This window comes from Bombus terrestris, chromosome 10 (assembly GCF_910591885.1).
Source record: "Bombus terrestris chromosome 10, iyBomTerr1.2, whole genome shotgun sequence".
NCBI lineage: Eukaryota > Metazoa > Arthropoda > Insecta > Hymenoptera > Apidae > Bombus > Bombus terrestris.
In genome coordinates, this window is record NC_063278.1 from 8,372,507 (window position 1) to 8,394,574 (window position 22,068).

General features: G+C 41.5%; 1 long non-coding RNA gene across 1 annotated transcript in view; it reads left to right on the forward strand.

The window, feature by feature from the left end:
• Positions 1 to 16,953, forward strand: part of LOC125385710 — a 46,212-nt gene extending 29,259 nt beyond the window's left edge. The window contains exon 2 of the long non-coding RNA XR_007225267.1: positions 14,137 to 16,953. This is a non-coding gene — a long non-coding RNA (uncharacterized LOC125385710). The remainder of the gene's footprint in view (positions 1 to 14,136) is intronic.
• Positions 16,954 to 22,068: the final 5,115 nt, after the last annotated feature.

The following is a 22,068-nucleotide window of genomic DNA, read 5'->3' on the forward strand; positions in this document are numbered from 1 at the left end:
CGTGGAACTGCTCCAGATGCGCGAAAGGGTAAAGGTTATCCGCCGTGAGTCACTGTAGTATCGGAATATAGTGGAATCAACAACTGTCTTTTTATTGTTATGAATTTTCTAGGTGGAGTAATAATTGTAAACTGTCAAGTTCAAGGTCGAAATTACAATAGTTGAAATACTATTGTTGCATGGCAAAGTGATATTCGTCAGGCTTGAACAAGTTACAAATCTGAAGTTCTTAAGATCATGTACGTTGTTGTGAAAGTTAATTTAAATAAAGTTATATTTATATTGAAGAAAAAGTGTAAAATATGTTTCTTTGTACATTTTAATAGCTGTGGAAATTTTACGTGTTCAGTAATTCAAAAGGACGATAAATTTTGTATTGAAATTCTTACTGTCTTTCTCTAGAACTGAATAAATTAGATTTCGCACAATCCATTGAAGCAACATTTAAACTGAGGTTCGATGTGGTCTATGTTGACTTATTTAGAAGTTATCAGGTTCCACGAACTATCGTTTCCCTGCGGATGCTGTCCATCCAGTTGATGCAATAAGATGTGTATTTTTAGATCATCAATAACCCATTTTCACTCCAGTTCTAAAGTCGACGAAGAGCCACTTCAATTAGGTCGGTCTTCAAGATTAAAGGTTATCTACAAGTGACTCACCGATCAGGAAATCTTCCAGTATCGTTGATTCATTCTATTCGTTCATATTCCATCTAAACTACGAGAAGGCGATTTTCGGGAGAAAGATCGCTCGAGTGAATCGACTCAGCAAGGTTATACGCGAAATGGCTGCTATTATTCTCTAGAAACTGCCAGTTTAGTTCACGAAGAAAAAATATCTGTACTCCATTCTCGCTTCCAGCTGAAACTCCGAAAGTTTGAATGGCTACTACGGTTGTTTGCTGATGAATCTGTATTAAAGGTGTCTTAGCTGAACGACGAACAAAATTCAAGGAAATTTAATTTATTTTGTTGGAATATCTCCCTTTTGTCAGAGCTTCGCGGGCTTTCCTTATACCTTATTCCTTAGGTAATGCGAAAAGCTTACCAAGTTCCGAGTCTGGAGATCCGGGATCAGTTGCTAATAGATCGTTGGTTAGAAATCTCCCTTTTGATTTATGAAGTTCCAAGACATTTGCATAATACTACTATAAGTGGCGAATATTAATTCCGCTACTCCTTTCAAACGAAACAATCTCCATTTTTCATCCACAATCACGCTTTTCTACAAACATTAAACTATTTCTTAAGTTTCATCCCTCGTTTCAACACTGCGCTGAAGTTTTTCTTAAAAATGTTAAAAGTTTCTTCTTGTTCAAAAAAAGGGTGAAATTGGAACGTAAAAATTCGAACATTATCTAACAAAAAAAAAGAAAAGAAATAAAAGGTCCTAATTATCTATGAACGAATCTTCCTATCGTTAAAAACTTTCAAAGTTGCATTTTTCCTGTTAATTTTATATTAAAATTTTCCTTATAACGTTGATGGTATTTCTGTCTCTTGAAACAACAACGAGATAGAAGGAACATAAGCAGCTGTGTTAAAAATAGAAAAATTAGATCATCCACAGATTGAATCATTAATTTTCACTTTTCTCTTATCGACGAAACTAAACCTCGTAAAAATTCTGAAGCCTCTCCGTGTTATCAATTTTCAGAGTATTTCTCCAAAGCTTCCTATCTACTTTCTATCACGGCACTTCCTGTATACGTTTGCAGACCAAGTGATTTGTAGCAGGAACTTGTAGTATCTCGACTTCATCGCAGAACAAACGTGCTTAAGTGTAACTTCGCGGGCGTACTACATAAACGTCGTGATACGGCCGCGGAATCGTTTCGTTTCTGCACGTGCGAGCGGTCGGTGCTATCGAGACCCAATAACATGGTTGAAACACCTCTGTGGAAGCATTTATCGAAGCTGGAGCGCACGCTTCTTGGATAGGAAGGAGTTGATTGTTGCCATCGGGGACAATAAGATTGGCAACTTCGTAAAATTACTCTGGGAAAAAAGTTCAGAATCTTTTTGATTGAAAATATATAGCTATGATCTGAAACTTTATTTCCTCGCGAGAAAAGAATAACTTCTTGGTCGCTCCTTTTCATCGTGAAATGTTCTTATTTCTTTATGCGAGATACTTGAAAAAGTTCTATCGAGATGGGACATTTAAATCGACGTCGCGGCCCCCGCAAGTTTCGCGATTTAAGAGGATTTTAAATATATCGAATAGAATATTTTATGCCTTGCCGTGTGGTCAGGATTGAAGATTTCGTTTCGAGAACTTCGAATCTGGGTTATTAAAGGAGTTCTTATATCTTCCAGAGTGGTAGACGCGGAAAATATTCGGATTTAATAAGTAATCGAAGTTTCCGTGAAGATTAAAGAAGACTTTGAAATCCCAGCCACTCCTAAAATGTTAATAATGTACATTAAAGTTGATAAGCACGTGAAAAGGTGATTGAAATGCGAAGAGAGTGAAATTCCTCGATAGTGGTAACGAATACCTGGATTTATATTAAATTACCTTCAAATTAAATTTTCTTATTAAAATTGTATTTATTTGAACAATATTACAACTAACATCGCCATTGATTCTTAAAACACTATTTTATTATACGTAGAATTTGTACGGAAAATTTCATACCAATTAATTTTTAAAATACTTATACAACAGTCTATCCATTTTCAATCTATAACCTCATTGGACCATACTGCATCCTCAACATCTAGAATTCTGCATAGGCCGATAATTTATCCAAAAATTAAACACGCAAATCACCATTCAATGTTCAATACAAAATAAAAAAACGCATTTCAAACAGCCAATTTCCTTTGCCGGGATGAAACTGATACAAGAGTGTCTGTGGTTAATTGCCTCTCGATAGAAGCACGGTGTACCTATGAACGTCTGTATCTTTGTCTCTGTTCGTCCGTAAAGAAGAGTATCTCCTTGGACGTCGAGTGGTGGTCTCTCGAAATGAGGAAAAGGAGACCAGTGCAATCGCGACTTTCGCCCTTTCGCGACTCCACAGAAACTTTAAAGCTCTCCCCTTTGGCTCATTCACCGGATGGAAAGTTCAAAAAGTCAATTAACCGCTCGTGCTACCTTTCGCCGTCGATCGAACAGTAATAAGCGGGAACGAGTGAAGTTATAGAGCTCGAAATAAGTATAAAGCCAGGCCAACCACATCGGTCTCAACGACGTCTGATTTGGATTAATGAAGTCGTTCCATCACCCGACACAAACGTCACTGTACAGCATTCAAACGACGGTTTCTCTATTGAAAATGTCTCTCTGTTCATCGACAAGGCACCGTTTCTCTTCTTCTCTGTGTCCTGATTGCTTGGGACAATCGTGTTTTCTAGAGTAATCCGTGCCACTTTTATAAAACGGATGCTTCGGAACTATTAGTTAGACCAAGAATCGCTGGATGAATATTGTTACTATGTGGGAAAATTCATTGGAACGCTAGATTTTGTTAATGCCACAAATGTTATTTGAATGGCGGAACAAGACTACTGTACAATCATTTGAAACTAAATTGAACTTATGTAAGAGGATCCGAAGATCGATGTAGATCATGTAAAAGACACCAAAGGCTCATTGAAACTGGAATCATGACATAGCTATCTCTCAAGGAAATTTGAAGATCATTCAGGGTTAGTCGAGATCGTTCAAGGTAGTGTTAAAGCCACATATACTTGTCAAGAGTCACGTGAGGATGCTTAAGGTTAGGTCAAGGTGTGCGATGGTTCACTGAACGTCACGTAAAGATCTTCCAAGGCTGTTTCGTATCGTGTCAAGGTTATTCCAAAGCGATATGAAAGCTATTAAAGATCATTACAAAATTATTTGGAGGTCTTTTAAAATCGATTTACTAAAGTTAATACAAGGATCCTTTTTAAAATCGTGTTTAAAATTATATGAATTCTAGAGACATTGATACAACATCACGTAACGCATATTGCCGAGGTCGGCGAAACCAAAATTCTGTCCAAATAAACGTAACGGAGAGATACATCGCGGATTCGCATGAATTATCAGTGTGGATCACGGCATGAATTTTTCATTAATCCCCATCGTTCTCGGCAGCCTCTCTATCCCTCTCTCTCTCTCCCTCCCTCTCTCTCTCTCTCCCTACCTCTCTCTCTCTCTCTCTCCCTCCCCCTCTCTCTCACTCTCTCTCGCTCTCTCTCGTTGGCTCTTTATGTGCTTATAATTAAAATTGATCGGCTTAAAAGAAGAAGCCGATATTAATTACACACGTTGGCGTTGGATAATTAAATACACAGTGCTCAAACGCCACAAATTTCGCCGATATCCAACGGAGCCTTCCGCGATTCCGAGGCACGCGAGTGTGTTCGATGCATATTTCAGCGACGTACCGATGCGAAATTTTCACGAAAATAAAAGAGCCACCCCCTCGTCCTACCTCTATCCACCGTGTTCGTGGCTATCGATGGCATCGCATTCATTCACGTCGACGCCAGGCCGTAATTAATAACCCGTTTTAATCAGGCTACGTGTGCTAGCGCGCGCGCGCGCGCGACTGAGATCACGCTCGTTTCATCGAAAAAAAATCCCACTATGGAGTAAAAAAAAGAAAAATGATCTGATTTATAGTTGAGAGCGTTCTCAAAATAAAAGCGTGTCGAGAAAGCAAGATCGGTGCTGAATGAGCCGGAATATGGGATAGAGATGGATAAATTGGACAGGGAAGATGTGTACAGTAGCGCATGAAAGTATTTACCGTAGAAAATTTCTATGAATAAATCGCGTGAAACCAAGGAAGCTTTTTAAAATTTTATTAAAGCTGTATCGGCATACAACAATCAGGATTATATCGATAAAATTTGAAACCGATTTGAAAAGCCATGCTAACTCCGTAAATTGAAACATTTTGTACTTAATTCACAATGTTTCGTGAAAAATCAAGAACGTGAATAAAATAACTTACCTATTATGTTAACTATTCTGATCGATATCTGTGAAGTATCCAAAGAAACTTACATTTAATTCCAATATCAAATAAAAAGAGAATTTTATTTAAATTGCACTGGTTTCGAATTTGAAAACTGCTTTCCTGTAGAAAGTAAAGACACAATTTATTCATAATATAACATATATGCATAGAAGTTTTGTATAAGCGTTCGAATACTTTCGTGAGCCATTGTACGCGAAAGAAAGAAAGGATAGCAGGAAGAGAGTGATCGACGTTAAGTCGAGCGGCTGACTCGATTATCGTTTCCCCGGTCATTAAGGAGAAACGTCATTTACCTTCGCAGCAGAAGCATCCTCTCGCGGGCGCGGATTAAGATAAGCGATTACGTCACGATCGACACCGTCACGCTTTCGAATAAATCAACGTAGCCGGGTGTCGCCCGACGAAAAGCCGGACGTTCAATTAAATTCCATTAAATCATTAATTTTCCACAGGCGGGCTTCCATTAATTCCGCGTATCTCCGCTGGTCTTTGGTCCAATGTACCATGGATAAGGTAAAATCCGGAGACGATCGATGTTACCGAATTATCGATGATCGCGTTGAGTTTTTCTCTTTATTCTTTCATCGTCGTGTCACGAGCGGGGTCTTCGATTTATTCTCGTTGATTTATTCGAGAAAGTTTCTCTTAGAACGTTACATTGTAACTTGCGAGAATTAACGAACGCGGCACGTAATGTCTGCATGGTAATTAATGTGCAATCTCCTTCGTTATTTTAGTAATTTCATTATGGTTGATTGTGTTGGTGTTTTGCTGTGTGTACGTGTGTTTGTTGTATATAACGTAGACTCATCGTTGGGATCATTAACAACGAAAAAGTTGGAGAGAATCATTGGCTTCCATTGCGCGATATAACAGAAACTGCAGCCGCCATCAATCGCGAAATTACGGTTAACGTTAACGTGACCAGTTTCCATTCATCAGGACCGAGACCGCGGCTACGATCGATAATGACTATCATGGATCACGCTTGCTCGATTCAATTTCCCGCGACGTCTTCACGCGACGCCGCATCTTCCACCGCATCACGAGGGTCGTTTCCTGCACTTTTTCTCTCAAAATTGATATCGTACTTTATCTTAGTATATTCGAGAATTATTACCGGTTGTATCAACTTTCTATCAGGGCTTCTTGCAGAATTGAATTAATGTTACTGAATAAATATTACAAATCGCAAGTTGTAAGTTACTAGTGCAAATAAATTCTCTGTGACAAGAACAAGTTCGCTAGTAAAACAAATTGGTAATTATTTACAAAGTGGGCGACCTCACCGATTTCAGAGACCTTCAAACATGTCGTCAAGATCAACATCCGAACAATCTTTCCCGATACATATTACCTTCACTTGGCTTTATTTTCCGAGATATTTGCAAAAATTTCGACAGTACGATTTTCATAATCGAATAGTCACACTTTTCAATATTATAGCTCAAGATTTCCCAATTTCGAATAACGATAATATAATATAAAGCATAATATGCATTATATCTATCTATCTTAATTTATTTCATAGTAACGTTTCTAAACTTAACCCATTTTATTTCCTACGTGAGTTGAAAATGACTATCGAAAAAGAGTCAATCAAGTTGCGCCATATAAAATATATCGATCAAGTTTCCGTGTTACTAATTTATTACCTCGAGCAACCAAACAACAGAATGATGTCGAATACGAAGAATGCTACCCAAAGCTGCAAAATAAAATTTTTTATCGTAATTATCCTTCTCGATTCATAATAATCATGTGCAAATTAAACCGTGTGATCACTGTTTTAATGCTTAAACATCCAACGCTTACACACATATCAAAACTTAATCGATCACGTTTCCAATTCAACGTTCCACGAATACCGAACGAATTGAAATTAATATTTCACTGAGAAACGGGATTTCACTGAGATAGAGTTTCGTCAGCAACTTATGGAAGGAAGATAGACGAGACTCGATGGCAAATTAAGTAGAAACGGCGGATTCGTGAGATGTCGTTCGATTTTTCTCGTGCGCGAGGATCCATTACGATGATTGCCAAGATTTTCAACTAGCAAGGGGGATGATGCAAGGTGAATTATGGGGAATATCGTAGGATCATCCGCGCGCAAAAACCGCTTCGTCGAGAGGTAAATCGAGCGGCATCAATTAGAATTGATGGATGAAAAAGTGCTGGTTGATCGTGACCCGTCTCTCGTACATGCCGCACGATGAAAGATGAGCCGCAACAAGAAGATCCTCCGGCTGGATATTAATTGCCCCGTGTTTGCGGAATCTTCTCTTGCTACATGAATCTCGGCGTCCGCGATGGATGGCCCGATGGCGAACGCAAACACCATGTCTTCCGACCGGTCAGGTAGGAATCCAGTGATTAACAGTGTATCTATGCGTGTTTCTCGATTCCTTTACAGTTTTTACCACTGACAAATTGAAATCGAAGAAGACAAGTTCTAATGATGATTCAGGATTTAGTACCGAGATAACGAGCATTAACCCTTAACTACAGATGTTCGTAACTTTAATATTGCCACAGACGTGTAGTTTCGCTAATCACTGTGTTTTAAGAATTAGTTTAATGTAATTATTCTGTTTAATAGACGATGTTTCATGCAGATGAAACTGTGAGAAATTATAATTTGTTTCATAAGATTTATTATAATGTCGAAGCTGTTAAAATTGTCTACTATTGAAATAAAAACTCCGATTCGATTTGGAGTTAAGGATTGACGATATTACCTTGATAGTAAATAACTTACTTATGAATTTGTTGGTTCTAAATTCGTTTAATTATCTCTATATCGTAAAATACCCTTTCAAAATACATTTGGTTCTCGACGTAATTACATCTAAGGGTGCCGGCATTTGTTGTTCTAATTCAGAATTTCTGCAGATGTATCATTTTTCCCTAATAGATACATTAGAGACTCTTTGATAGATGTAGAAGCAAGATACAACCGAAATAACTCACTGTTAGTATCAGATTTCAAAGTCCAAGCAGAAAGACCTAATCCACTGCGAATGTAAATCGAGAAACGGGACACGCAAACAAGAAGCAAACGGATGGCACAAGGTTCGAGAAGAAAAGAAAAGTAGAGACAAAAGGTCGATGACAGAAGGCGGACGAGAAGAAAATCCGGGCGTAAAGCAACGCTTTCCATCGTCTCCGACGAGCTGGAAAACGGACAGCCATTGTGAACTGGCGAACGAATTAAGGTCGGATAGATCTTTCCACTCTTGCGAAACGAGAGCAAGGAAACAAGCGCGAAAGAGAAGACGGACACTTCTTTGAAGAAAAAGAGGAGGAAGAAAAAAAGGGAAGCTATCGTCGGTATTGCACAAAGGGCCCGGTGTTGTTGAACGCATTGTGCAATAGCCCTAAGTTCTAATACACGAGAAACCACGAGGCTGTCAAGAGAGCAAGTCCCTGACCCTCTCCAGTCAGGAAAAAAGAAGTGGACAGAAGTAAAAAACCGGTGGCACGGAATCGTTCGTTACTCTGGACCGTGTGGATCGTGGAAGACGTCAAGGTGGACAGGACAAGGAACGAGGGACAGAGACGTTCGTGGAAGAAAGGAAGAGGGTGAAACATGGGAGTCCAGTGGCCTGCAGCTGCCTGATAGAGCGGTCTTCGCCGATGCGCGAAATCGACGAAATCCGCACCTGTGGAACGAACACACAGGTCCAGCCACGTCCCTTGTAACCGTGGGTGAGCCGTAGGGACATCCAGTATCGATGGGCGTCTCCTGAAACCCTCCGTTGTATCGGTCCATCGCTACCTATGGATTTGTGAATGGCTCCCAAGTTTATGTAGAAAGGCATTGGATATTGAAAAGCTGAAAATATCGTATAACAAAGATATTTATATGCAATCTTGAATATGTAGTCTTAAATTATGAAATTGTTTGGATGATGTAACTCCTATACATTGCTTCGTTTTTCGTTTATTGGTATCGTTCGTTGTAAATTGGATACAACTGAAATTTAATTTGTTTCATCAACTTTCATCGACACGCGTATAATTTTTAACGTTGGTAGATTTTTATTCCTCGTTTCCATGATACTCGAACGAAGTAAAAAATTACTCGTATTATTTTAGTATTTTACATCTTCCAGTTATTTCATAGTATACGCACTTCAAAATTGAGAAGGTGTAGCAGATTGAGACTTTATTTTCGTAATCGTAAACGATATAAAAATTCTTCCTTCTTTCCTTTCATCCTCCAGATTACAATTAAAACCATGCTATCCAAGAAAAGATTCGAGCCATTCGATACTTGGATTAAGATCAACATTAAGATCAAGAGAATCGTTCAATCTTTCTACGCTTTCGAGTCTAGCTATCTCTGCCAAACCCTACCAAATTGGAACAACGGGCGTCATGTCGGAAAGCTTGCAAGCCAAGAAAGTTGAATGGTCATCGTCAGCTTTTCTATCCTTTCTTCATCTCTTCGCTCTCGTGGAAGCATCTTGCCGAGAACGAAATGGAGAAAGCAACCCCATCTGTCTATTAATCAGATCTTTTGTGGCCGTTATCGATCACGACTGTTCGCAGTGGGAGGGTATCCACGACACGTTCAACGTCGTTCTTTCCACGGTACAGTTCGTGCAGGTATTTTTCAGGTAGAGCCACACGCTGCGCCGCCGAAAGGTTACGCGACTTGTTTTCGACCATGGGAGCCACTCGTCGCCGGAATATTAATTATGTTAATTACCAGGCCGATGAGACCGTTCGACGAGCGGAACGTGCTAAATGAGTTTCGTTAGTTACGACTGCAGCCCCTTCACGAGCAGATAACGCGTCGCCAGGACGTGGAACACGCGTGCTACACGACGCATACCTGGGTGTCCTCTTATTTTGCGCCCCCAAACCGATTCAATCGCCGCCTCGACACATTTTATGCTCGGAAATTTCTTGGGATGAGTCCGGGTTATAACAGCCACGGTAAGAACATACGTAACTGTCTCGAAAGGTGTTTATGCGTGTCTTCGCAACACGCGCGGCAGTTAACGCAGGCTCGCGAGAGAATGTTAAGTATTTTATTGAGGAAATGAAGAAATCGCGGATTTCGTCGAAGATCGTAAAGCTGCGTTCACATTGGCGTTTTTAAGCAAATCACAAATTGGTCACGGGGTATTCTTAGATCGTGCGGATACTTTTCCGAGTAATGAGCAATGAAATTGTTAACGAATGGCGAATACTATTCGCTTATGAAGCAGTGGTGAAGAAAGTTAGCTGAAGAAATGATCGATTCAGATTTGATTGGTTTATAGCATCGTGGAATAGCGTTTCTTTCACATAATGTTAACAATTCACTTGCATTTCCATTATTCATTACATAGATCGATCGAGATCATATAATTTTATCATATATATCTATGTTGGTAATATTTCAAGCCACAGACAATGCCACAAAGCCAAGCCTCAAGGTTTCACACATAGGAATAAAAATCAAATAAAGATCAAAACAAAAAATTAGGATGAAGTCAAAGATTCACAGTGAGCCTGCTTATTTTCCTACTCGCGAGTTATTCTTAATATTCAGGATAGATGCAATGGCACATTCATTCGCAGTCGGTACGAAGGTAACTCGTGAATTTTTCGTAAACAATTCTAGTCAACGCGAACATAATACATTATACGTGTTTCCATTATAACCAATGGTTATTTTCGGAATATTAGTATCCTCCAGCTGTTCTCAAGATCGGTCAACTAAATCTCTCAAAGCGACGTCGTCATTCGCCGCGCTTTTAATCCCTCAAAGCGTACACAGGTTGTCCCTGTGTGACACACGAAGAGGAGAAAAGGAGGGTACGGGCAAAGATCAAGGAAGTATGATGGCGTTCGCGTTCCATAGTGGCCATAGAAACAAAAGGAGGCAGTATCCTTCCCTTTGTCTCACGAGGGCACACCCTGGCGATGTGTGCCGCTGCATTATTCGCCGGTGACTCGATATTATATCCAGTCGAGACGAGTATTGATGCGAAGGGAGAACATGCCGCTCTTCTTCGACCTCTAATGGCACGTTGGTTTTCTGAAAGCAGGCGACGAGTCCACCTAGGCACTGCTCTAACCCGGCAATTTTGGTGCCCCACAATCTGCCAGATTGCATCCCGCCTAGAAGGCGAATTATCCTTCTTGTTCCTTCTCTTTCTATCTTCTCATAATCTGTATACGGTATTCGATGGAACGAACAGTTAGAACTCCACCTTTTCCCACTGCCACTTTTGCGGCGCTTGTAATTCCGAAACCAGACGTTTCTCTCCTCGATTTCCACCGTGGATATTGGTGTCTTCGTTTAGCAGGGAGGTCCTTCTGACTATCGAAATAATGATAGAGTTTCGTGGGTTTCCGGGAACGGGAAACAGATTACGTTTATTGCAACGATCGGTCAAAGAATGAGACACGTACGATTTTATATCTATCAGGATGACAAACTAATCAACTCCGGTTTTTTGTCAATTTCATTCGTCAACTCCAATTTTGTCACAATTACTTTTATTACAAAAAGAAGAATAACAGCAAATTTCACAAATAGTGTTTGCAACATCATCGCTTCTTTCTGCCTTTCAATCCACATAGTTGATCAATGTGGTTGCTGAACAACTCATATATCTAGCCTCCTCTCTATCCAGATATCACAGCCAAGATGATGAAGACACTCCGTCTGAACGAGGAAAAGGAATACCAGAGTCCTCTAACTACTGAAAACTCCAATCCATCTCTCCCCCCCCCCGCAATAAAAAAGAAATCCTTTCTTCCCTGTCGAAAGAGTCAAGAGAAGGAAGAAGAGTTGCTTTCGACTTCTCAGAAGAAAGACTAGCTCTGCCAGGAAAGTGACCAGTTGGCGGCAAGCAGCCGCAAGTCAGAACGAAGAAAAGAAAGGAAGGAAGGAAACGTCGTGGCGGCGATTCGACGCGCATTCTCGGAGCGCGTGCCCGGCAATTTTGCGGCTGGAGGACGCCTTCACAATTAGCGGTATCTACTGAATGGCGCGCAGCGCATTCTTGCTACGGACCTGGGTCCCACGCGGCAACCCCTCAAGGTCTTTCTCATCTTCTCCTATCCGCGGTTTTGTCGTTAGGCATTAATTGAGCCCGGCCCGTGAGATTACAGAGAAAGAATCCTTCGTCTACAGAGATGGTATATATCCGAGAAACCGAATGAATTTCTGCCCGCAGTGTGTCCCCGCCTATTCCCTTCTTTCTTTCACCCCCGAACCAAGCTCTCTCTTTCACGACCGCGTTCCTCATTTTCTTTCTTCCCCCGGTCAGAACGTCGAGAAGCAACCTGTTATTAAGGGACCCTGCCGATTAGATTGCGCTAATGGCGAACCGCTGTCTCCTCGGAGCAGAAGAATCGACTAGTCTCTTTCTAGGCTCTGAACCGTCTCTTTTTTCATCCTCACTTAGGATCTCGTGTTTCCAAGGATACATAGTAGAGTGAAAAAAATATATCGGTAAATGTCGAAGCGCAAAGGGATGAATATCTTAAGACTGTTATAAATAGAGAATGAGGTTTTATATTAAACACGAGAGACATTCAAACAACGAGTCAAATATTATTACTAATCGTCCAGTGGTCTTAAATGCAACTCCTAAGTAGATAGCCAAATAAATCCTACTTCGTTCGAATTATATTTCTACGAATTTTTATCAGTGAATTGACCATATCTCTTCTTTGGCTTCGAGGCTGACGTATTCTGGTTTCGTGGGATTTTAAGATCTAGTATTAATGGTTTTCTTAGAAGTAGAGATACAGAAGAGACACGAAGGTGAACATTTTTCTTAAGTGGAATAGTATGATTCTTTTATCTGTCCTTATTTTTAAATGATCTATGACTAAAAATCGTTTAAAGTTACTGAAGATTACCTACGATGGACAATAATTTATTCAAGGAACCTTCTACGATTTCTACTAATATACATACACAGTACAATAGATATCAAACATCAAGTCGTCATTTTCCAGTAGTATGTTTCTACAAGCATAGTGCATATGTTCTCTATAACACAGAATTATTTCCATTTGCATTCATACGAATCACGTCATAAATTAATTGCACGAAATATATAAATATTGTTCCGCATATGCTTTCCATGTCAACAAAATCAATTTGAACCGACGTATCAAAGATCTTTTCAATGGTTCCATATCGAAAGGATTAAAAGAATGGAACAGACGCTCTCAGCAGCCTTTCCCTCTCCACGATACCTCTCCGTATATACCAAAGCACCTTCCAGACTGTCGCGTTTCACAAACCACAGCGACCAGTTCGCAAACTAACAGATTCAATCCTCCTCTCGAACAGCGACACGCCATATGCTCGCTCCACTCGTCGCACTGAAAAATTCTAAACCATCGCCGGGTACACACGGTTTCCCCGCGGCGATCGACAGAGTCGAATCGTATCGAGCACAATAACTGCCGGGGAAAATTAGGGTGTACCGTACAGCCGGTCGATTTCGAAGAAAAGAAAAAAAAATTAGAAAGAAAAAGAGAGAAAAATAGCCGGTCGCCGCGTTCATTACACGGCCGTTTGCGAATCGTTGCTCGCGACACAGAGCTGGCAGCGGGGTGACACAATTGTGAACGAGTGGCGAGTAACTCGAGTAGGCACTCTGCGATCTCCGCTCTCTCCCGCTGCGGGATACGCGGCCGTGCAACAGGCTTTATGCGCCCGTTGCGCCACTTATGCAATCGTGAATGCGCCGCAACCCCGCGAACACGTTCCTCCGCATTTCAATAGGCCGAAGGCTTTGCCCGCGCGGCTATTCAACGCGATTCCACCGAACAGGAATAACGAGTCCTACCCGCTGACTATCGATGCGTTTGTCTTTATCCAGAATGGTATAATATGGAATCGAATGAAAGCGAATTTTAGTACAGTTTCTAAGGAAAATGTTCAATGGTATAAACGGACCGATTTGGTTTTGGTTGATTTTGAGGAAAATCCAATGACGATGAGTGCTATACATTTCTAAATTCTGATACATTTTACTATAGAAATGTTCTATCTTTAGAACTAACGTTTTAATGGATTTTCTTTCACCATACAACCGAATATTTCGTTCGTTCGACTTCAACTGCAATCTTCCTTAGTGGGTCTCCTCTTATTCACACACAAATATGCAATTGTTCGTTTTCAGGTCAGCTTAGAAAATTCTGCACGCGCAATGCGGATTTCGATCGCCACGCTGGTCGAAACGGCGAAACTCGACCGGGACTCGACCCAGATCCTGTGCCCGAAAACCGGAGTACAATCAGCAGCGAGTAACGGGGAGTTGAAACGGCGGTACTCGAAAATTCAACGCGCTGCAGGCATTCGAAACGAGCCATATGGGTAAACCGAGCTACCAACGGTAGCTTTCCATTGTGTGCAATGCGACAACAATATAATAAAAATAATTTCCCGGAGGCAGAAACGTCGCCAGGGTATTAGCGAGCTAATGAAACGTGAGTTGGAGCCTAGCGTCTGGTGTCGCGTTTCCGGAAGACGGGAGGGGACGACTACCTTTCGGACGGAAGCCCGGGGAACGCGGTTACGAAAGCAAAGGGGACGGAGCAGAGAAAGAACACGAATAAAAGAAAGACAGAAAGGAGAAACCCGATCAATTTATTTATTAAACGTTTTTCATGCTTTTGTCGTAGCCTGTCGTGTTCCCACGGGAAATACGAGGCGCTTAAAAGAGTGCTCCCGAGTTTGGCGAATCTTGTGCGGGAGGGAATCGCCAGGACCGACAGGATGCCGGCGGATCAACCAAAGATACCTACCCCTAATGGAATCACGACCGACCTACACGAATTTGAGAAGAAACCAATATATTTCGCGAGATTCATGGGATTTTTGTTCTGTGTGTGTACGATCAACTCGATTGTCTCGAATTACATACAATGGCTACGGCAAATACTGTCACACATCCTTAATTGCCAACCAAACATTTACTTCGAAGGTTCTACGTTTAATTTTTCAATTTTGGAGAATCTGTTTGATTTTGAATAGTTTCGAGGAAATTGTTCGTTTCTCGTTAAAGTTCAGAGAAGGAAGAATGTTTCTAAAAGTTTCGAATTGGCAGTTAATATGGATGTAGGACTATAAAAAATTAGTTACTCAAGATATTCCTCGAAAGTGAAACTAAACAGAAATACTTCATTCGATTACTCGAGCGGCATAAGTAGAAATCACAGCGACGCTTAACGACCACAAATCGAAACGAGGCAATGTCGTAACGCGTTTTCGTGCTTTTAGTGTCGAAAAACGGTCCCATTCGAACGAAAATAATCTTATTACCCATAAAAACAACGTTTGAAGCGATCGTAAAGAACGAGACGGTAGCCGTAAAAATAAAAAAAAAAAAAAAGAAAATGAGAAAACGACGAAGAAAACAAGAAGGGAGTCTACTCTAGGCGGAGGACGCTATCTCTTCCGCCCTTACATAACGCAAGGATTCTAAAGGATGAGATTCGAGACGAACCTGCGTCTCCTTTCGAATTTACGACCAGAGCGACTTTTATGCCACAGATTTGTCCTACAACTTATCGATTCCATTAAGCACTATTAGCAAGCCGAAGCAACTTGGCATCGAGAGGTAGACCTCGAGCGGTCAACAGGCTCTCGACATCGCTTACCTGTTCGTCCGGTTCGCCTCGAGTGGATTCATTTGTTTTAGGAACGATGAGGATGACGGAGATTCGGGCGTTGAGATAAAGGAGTCGATTCGAAGGCCTCCAGGATCTATCTTCGAATATTTCGAATTTGTTTTCCATGAAAGATGACTCTGCTCTTTCATCTTATACGGCACGCTCGATTTCATTCGACTTATCGTTTGGAAGATAATGGACGTTCGTCAGAGACGAAATATGCACAGAATACGTTTTCGTTGAATATCTTCTCGATGATGTAATGTTTAACTTTATTATCTGACCAGTTAGTCGCTTTAATTATTATACCAAATTCTATTTTTCTTATTCTTTTTTATTACATTTAGATAATAGGTAGAGATAGAAATAATAATTGAAGATGGAAATAATAAGCGAAGATAGAGACAATAAGTGGAGTTGATCAGTTTGGCTTGTGACTTATATATTTCATTATTCTGAAATGCTTGTTAGAACTCGCTTTTGGTCTGTAGAACACATTCATTCTAACCACAGCCTTAGTCACAAATATCGCAGAAAATTAGCCAAACTCAACAATTCACGTTTTATAACCAAGGTCTAATACATTTTGAATAATAAAACGCGTAACATTTTCTTCCTTTTCAACAATTTCCAACTAGTATTCATCTTTCCCTTTCCGTTTGATATCTCGAGGAAGCCCTCGAGACAGCCTCCTCACCCGAGCTCCTCCACGTTCAGAGTCCTTTTTTCCATTTTTCCCCTCCACTTTTCTTCCTTTCTTTCTTTTCTTCCCCTTTTAATCCGCCCGCGCGTTGCCTCTCCTCCTTTTTCTTACGAGAAATGGGACAGGCTCAGATTTCACCGGTGGACTCTCGAGGAGACTCGCGTCGTAACTCTAGACAGGCAGCGTCTATTTTCCTCGGGAAAATTAATGGTGCCGCTGACAAGCCGCGTAAAAAAATACGACCGTTCGTCGTATACATCGATTTCCTCGATGCGACCTCGCAATTTCGTCGGTGACTCGCATCACGCTTTTTCCTTCCCACCGTCGAACTCCACTTCGTGGCTCGGCGCTTCGTTTCTTCTCTTCCAAACGCCGCGTGATCGATCGTTTGTCTCCTGTTACGCGAAACCACGGTTTCGTCGACCGGTTCCGTGGACTTCGAATCTTTAAAAGATGGTCAGTCGTGGAGTTTCTCTCGATTTTTCGGCAATGGAATTTCGAAGCAGGCTACGAAGGTTATCGCTAACGCGGTTGGTCACTTAGGACTATCTCTCCGCAGAAAATCGGACACTTTGATCTCTAAGTAGAGTGATGCCAGATTCTGGTGCATTTGAGGGAAGAACGTGGAAAAAAGGATGGATGGTTCGAAGAGTAATCGATCTGGGATAAGTCTGTCCTTTAGAAGAAAATTGGAAAAGACTATCTGGTCGAGTGTTTGCGTTTTAGGTTTCTTCGAGCGACGCGGGGATATTCGAGCTACCTGTTCGACAAACATTCGTTTTTCTAGATTCCCGATGATTCATCTCTTCCTTTTTTTCATAGTTGGCAGAGTCCTACCTTTTATATTTTTAGAACTATTTGTCATTTTTTTAATGCGGATCTTCCTAATTGCGGTACAACACGATCTTCGTAGAAGAGGAAGGAGAAATTCATCCACACTTTCCAAGCACCAAGAAGATATCTTAGTTATCTATTCCGCAAATATTTATTCTTAAAGATTCGAGACAATGGTCTTTTCTTCCCTTTTCTAATTTACAAAATTCTCTTTTTTCCCTGCTCTTCAAAATTTCTAAGTTAAATTAATAGTTTCTGATTTCGTAGAAAACGATTCAACTAAGCTACATTTATTGCTTGCAATTTGAAACCATCTTTTCATTCTTTTAAACATTCTACTTTCATCTCCAACAGCTTTAATTTAATTTGTCGACTCCCGGTTTCCCATTGTCTTCCTTCTTATAAAAAAATCACCCCAGTTGGAATTCGACCGCAGAAGTTCGTTTCTCAAGGACGAGGGACAACCAGGAGGGTTGCGTACTCGAGTTCCATCGGTGTCCTGGCGAAACGGAACAGCCTTACAAGATTTCCCTCTTAAGGAAAGCAACCTATAAAAACGAGCACTTTGGGAATCTTCCCGTGGAAAAACGTGCCTCGAACAATTTCACAGAGGTGCACTTGATCCAAACCTTCAAATATTAGACACGAACGAAGCAGTTCTCGTTTCCTGCAATTTCAAACGATGTCTGGCGTGCAGATTTCTTCTTTTTCGGACAGATTTCATGAAATCTTTGTCTCCTCGTAGTACAACGTGACGAGGCATGTCGTTAGCATCACGGAGATTTGAAAACGAGCTTCTGTTCCAAAGCGATGGCGTCACGTGCTCCATAGAATTTCGTGGACGACTGTGCGACACGTGTTCGACGAGCTGACCGAAGCTCGCTGTTCACTGCTGGACCCGCATCGTTTCAAGATCCACAGACACTTGAAAAGGTCGGCTTGGAGAACATCAAAGAAACCCTCATTGATGCACGGAGAAACAACTAGGAAATTTAGCGGACTACACGAAAATAAACCGATGCGGAATCACCATGCTACGGGTAAACAAAAATAGAGCGCCGGCTGGGTCTCCATGCGAACCAGAGCGAATACGTTGTTAAATGCACTAAAATATTGGTACTAATACTTGACAGCAAAGTATCCACTGTTCCTCGAAAATATTTCAAGAATATCTTGTATTGTATAAAGTTGTATGGCAATATCACGAAGTGAAATTGTTAATAAAGAACCATGTCACTCCGCAACCTCAACAACGTTGATAAATTCAGAGCGACTCCTTATCCAAAGTATCATTGAATAAAGAAAATTCTCATCCAAGCGGAAACAACCCCTAACCAATAAATATCCCTGAAACGATACACCATATCATATTTTCTTTACACTACATTTTCTCCATACATAAATAACCTTTCATAACAAAATATATTTCCCATCACTACTAGTTATACCCTCACGCAATTTCACTACGAAAAGACCTCTACATACATACATGTATATAAGGTGTTTCAGAAAATTGGTACCAACCTTTTGGAGAGTACATCTTATATCCTTTTCACAGGTATATTTTATATCTCAATCTGATCGTTGGACACGCGTTTATTACGGCCTTTTTGTTTGCTTTAGTGCTTACTAGATGCTTCTGAAATTTAACATCAACTCTCTCAGACACCTTGTACATAATATACATAAAATCCCTAAAATAAAGTCGATCAAAATTCGACCTGCTCGCTGGACCACGTCGTCCTAACTCGTCCCTTTCACCAGTGGACGAAGGAAAATGCGGTCCCCGAGGAATGCGACTGGTGCAGGCCCCAGGACAAGACCTCGAAGGGCTGTATCATGCACCGGGTGCCCCCCTGCTGGGTGCTCTGTTGCGAGCAGAGAAGGGGGTGTGGCACCGGTGCACCCCTCGGGATCCTGCGGTCATCCCTACTCGTCGGCGGCCCTTAGAAGCGGCCGTGTACACGCACAGCGTGGCATTATGCAGGCCCCGTGTTCTACAGGCCGTTACGGAACCGCCCCATAATGGGATAAAAATAACCGTGTTTATATAGGATTACGAGACGATCATCTTCCATGGGACGAGTTTCCAGGATGGAAGGGGGCGAGGTCGAGAAGAAACAGGAAGGGTAGAATTTTCGTCGAGCCGGTTCCTCTTCTCCATTGTCTGCGCCACGTCGAGCAGTCGCGGCTAATAGATATGTGATAGGGAGACGTGCCGTCGTCTTGGGTACGAGATCGCTGCTACGTTTGTATTTATACGCTGATCAATTTGTGCGCTGTCGCGTGCGATGCGCCATTGTTGAATGCGTCTAGAGGCTAGACACGCGGTTCGGTAATATATCCGGTTTACCTTTTTAGGAATACGATAGATTATTTGGAGTTCTTTCTTGGTCTTTTTGTCGTTTGTTTGACGAGGAAGATGTGCGACGTTGAAGTCCTTTGTATTGTGAAAAGTTCTTTGACGAGATATTAAGTATGATACGTTCTTTGAACTTCATATTATGATCATTAATTATTTCCCAATGTAAATGATGTATTTTGTATGTGATATTTACTTCTCAATTTACTATACGGTGTCTCTATGGAGTATTTGTCTGGAGTATCTTCTGTATGGTGAAATATGTGAAAAAAATGAAATGGAAATAAAGCTTTTCCTGTTTCAAAAACAAGATTTTGTAATGGAGGTGTATGTTTTAAGAGTAAAGTTGTCGATCTTCGCTTTCTTAAATGGAACTATATATTTTCATTTAGCTGGACGTGTAGCTTAAATCCATAGATTTGATATACTGCTCTTCGTATGATATAAAATTACTGATTTATAACAAATCAAATTTGCATAATAAAAAGGTGCATATTTTATAAATCGTTCCCTATGCAAACACCCTATGAAAGGGTTAAAACGAGGCCAAAAAAAGCCATACGTAAAGTTAACCTCTCGCGCCTCCATCACCCAATCAATCAACCCCCTCCCCGATTCCCATCGTCGCTCACGAGAGGGAAGGAAAGGTTACAGCGTGTGTTTGCCACGGTACTAACGAGACAGGAAGCTCTGTCTCGGAACCATGTCCGTCGATATTAACAATCAAGCTATATTTGATTACAGTCTTGCTAATTGCGCGTCGCCGTTCATTGTTCTCTTCTCCCTCGTCTTCTCTCTTTCTCACCCCTATCGGACGATCAATCGCCCACTATGCTCCCTCCAGTTGGTTTTAGGTTCAAACGTGACAAAGCTGGACAAAGAGCAAGCGCGACAGGGACAAAGGATCCTCTCTGTCGTGCGTAGAAATGATGCGCCCGGGTTAGCTGATAAAGACAGAGAACTCACCCCTGCCGGAACGTTATTAAATTATTCTAGCGTAACAGTAGATCTACCCGCAGATATAAATTGACACTGACAATGCCGATTTCGCCGGCAACAGGACACGCGATTCGGGAACCACGAGCCGCGACTAAATACGCGAGCGCCAGTTCACCTCCGCAACGGGGTTAAATTCCTGTTATTAATGGATTTGTTTGCGGTTCCTGCCCCGACGGTCAATATTTATTTATCCGGGCGAATGTTAGCGTTGCGACAAGTCCTGGCCAGTTCGGTGTTCAACAGAGGGAACGAGAAAAGATCGGAGATCGAAGAGGATAGGCCACGACCTGCGGCAGCGGGGAGGGCGGGGATGGTCGGAGTTTGCGGGTCACGTGAAACAGCAAGATCGTAAATAAATGGCCGGCGTATTTATTCGGGGGAAAAAACAAATTTATGCACCGGTCGAAAAAACGCGGCGATGGTAAGAAGCAGGAAGAACATCTCTGATTTCCTGAACCCTTTTTTATTAAGGTTCCACGTCGGCTGTGAACCGGTGACCCCACGACGTCCAACAGGAAACGAACGCCGAGTGTTCACCTTTTAAGGGTTGCCTTTTAATGGGATCCGATGAAACTCTGCATGCTGTTTGTTGGGCATTTTTTCCGTTAATTTTGCTTTCTTTCTTTCTTTATCGGTTTGGTTGTATAAAGGTTCGCGTAACGTGGGATTGGGCTTATGTAAATGTAATGCAATTTGGCGCAGACGTTTTGGTAGCTTTGCGTATACTGATGGGAAGAATCAGAATTGTATCATAAAAATCAATGGCTTCGTATGTATGTTCTTTTTAATAGAAGAATCTAGCCGTGTTTTTATCCTGTCGTTATACGAGACTCTCCGAAGCCAAACTAATCGATTTCACTTTTCATCCATTTCTTCATTTCATTACATAAGTGTTCTAATTTTCTAACTTCGTGTGTATTAAAAATACTATGATATCGATATGTTCTAAAGATTTAAACAATCTTAAAATTGATCAAAATACGTACTAGCAATTTTGTAGCCATAAAACGATTCTATCGAATCAGTATGTTTTAATATTGGTTTCATTAGTATACATATATAGATGTTACAACAAATACGATTGCGTATACGAATATCTTTCGAAGCCACGGTACAACGATCGTCCGATATATCGAAACATCGATCTATTCAACACATCAACCCAACCATAACGACTCCGCCCAAAAATCGTAAACCACAGACTTCCCCGGCAAGTTCTTCTTTTCTCAAACACCCGTCCCAAAAACCTTCCGAAAACCTCCTCATCCCTTCCAATGTTTCCATAAAACTCATACGAGACAACAAAGTTACTCGTAGCAACGGCGCCGAAGCGTATCTCTCGGCAGCTCGCGCGGCACTCTGAAGCGGTGTTCACGAGCTAACCATCGAGAGCTCCAGCATCCGTACTCCCACCAGCGTGGCAGCTCGAACACAGCGGGTTCAGCTCGTCTCCGCCGCTACTGCCACCACCACTAGACACGTCTCCACCACCACCAGGGTCGACGGCGTCTCCACCACCACACGGCGACCGAGCAGCAGCGG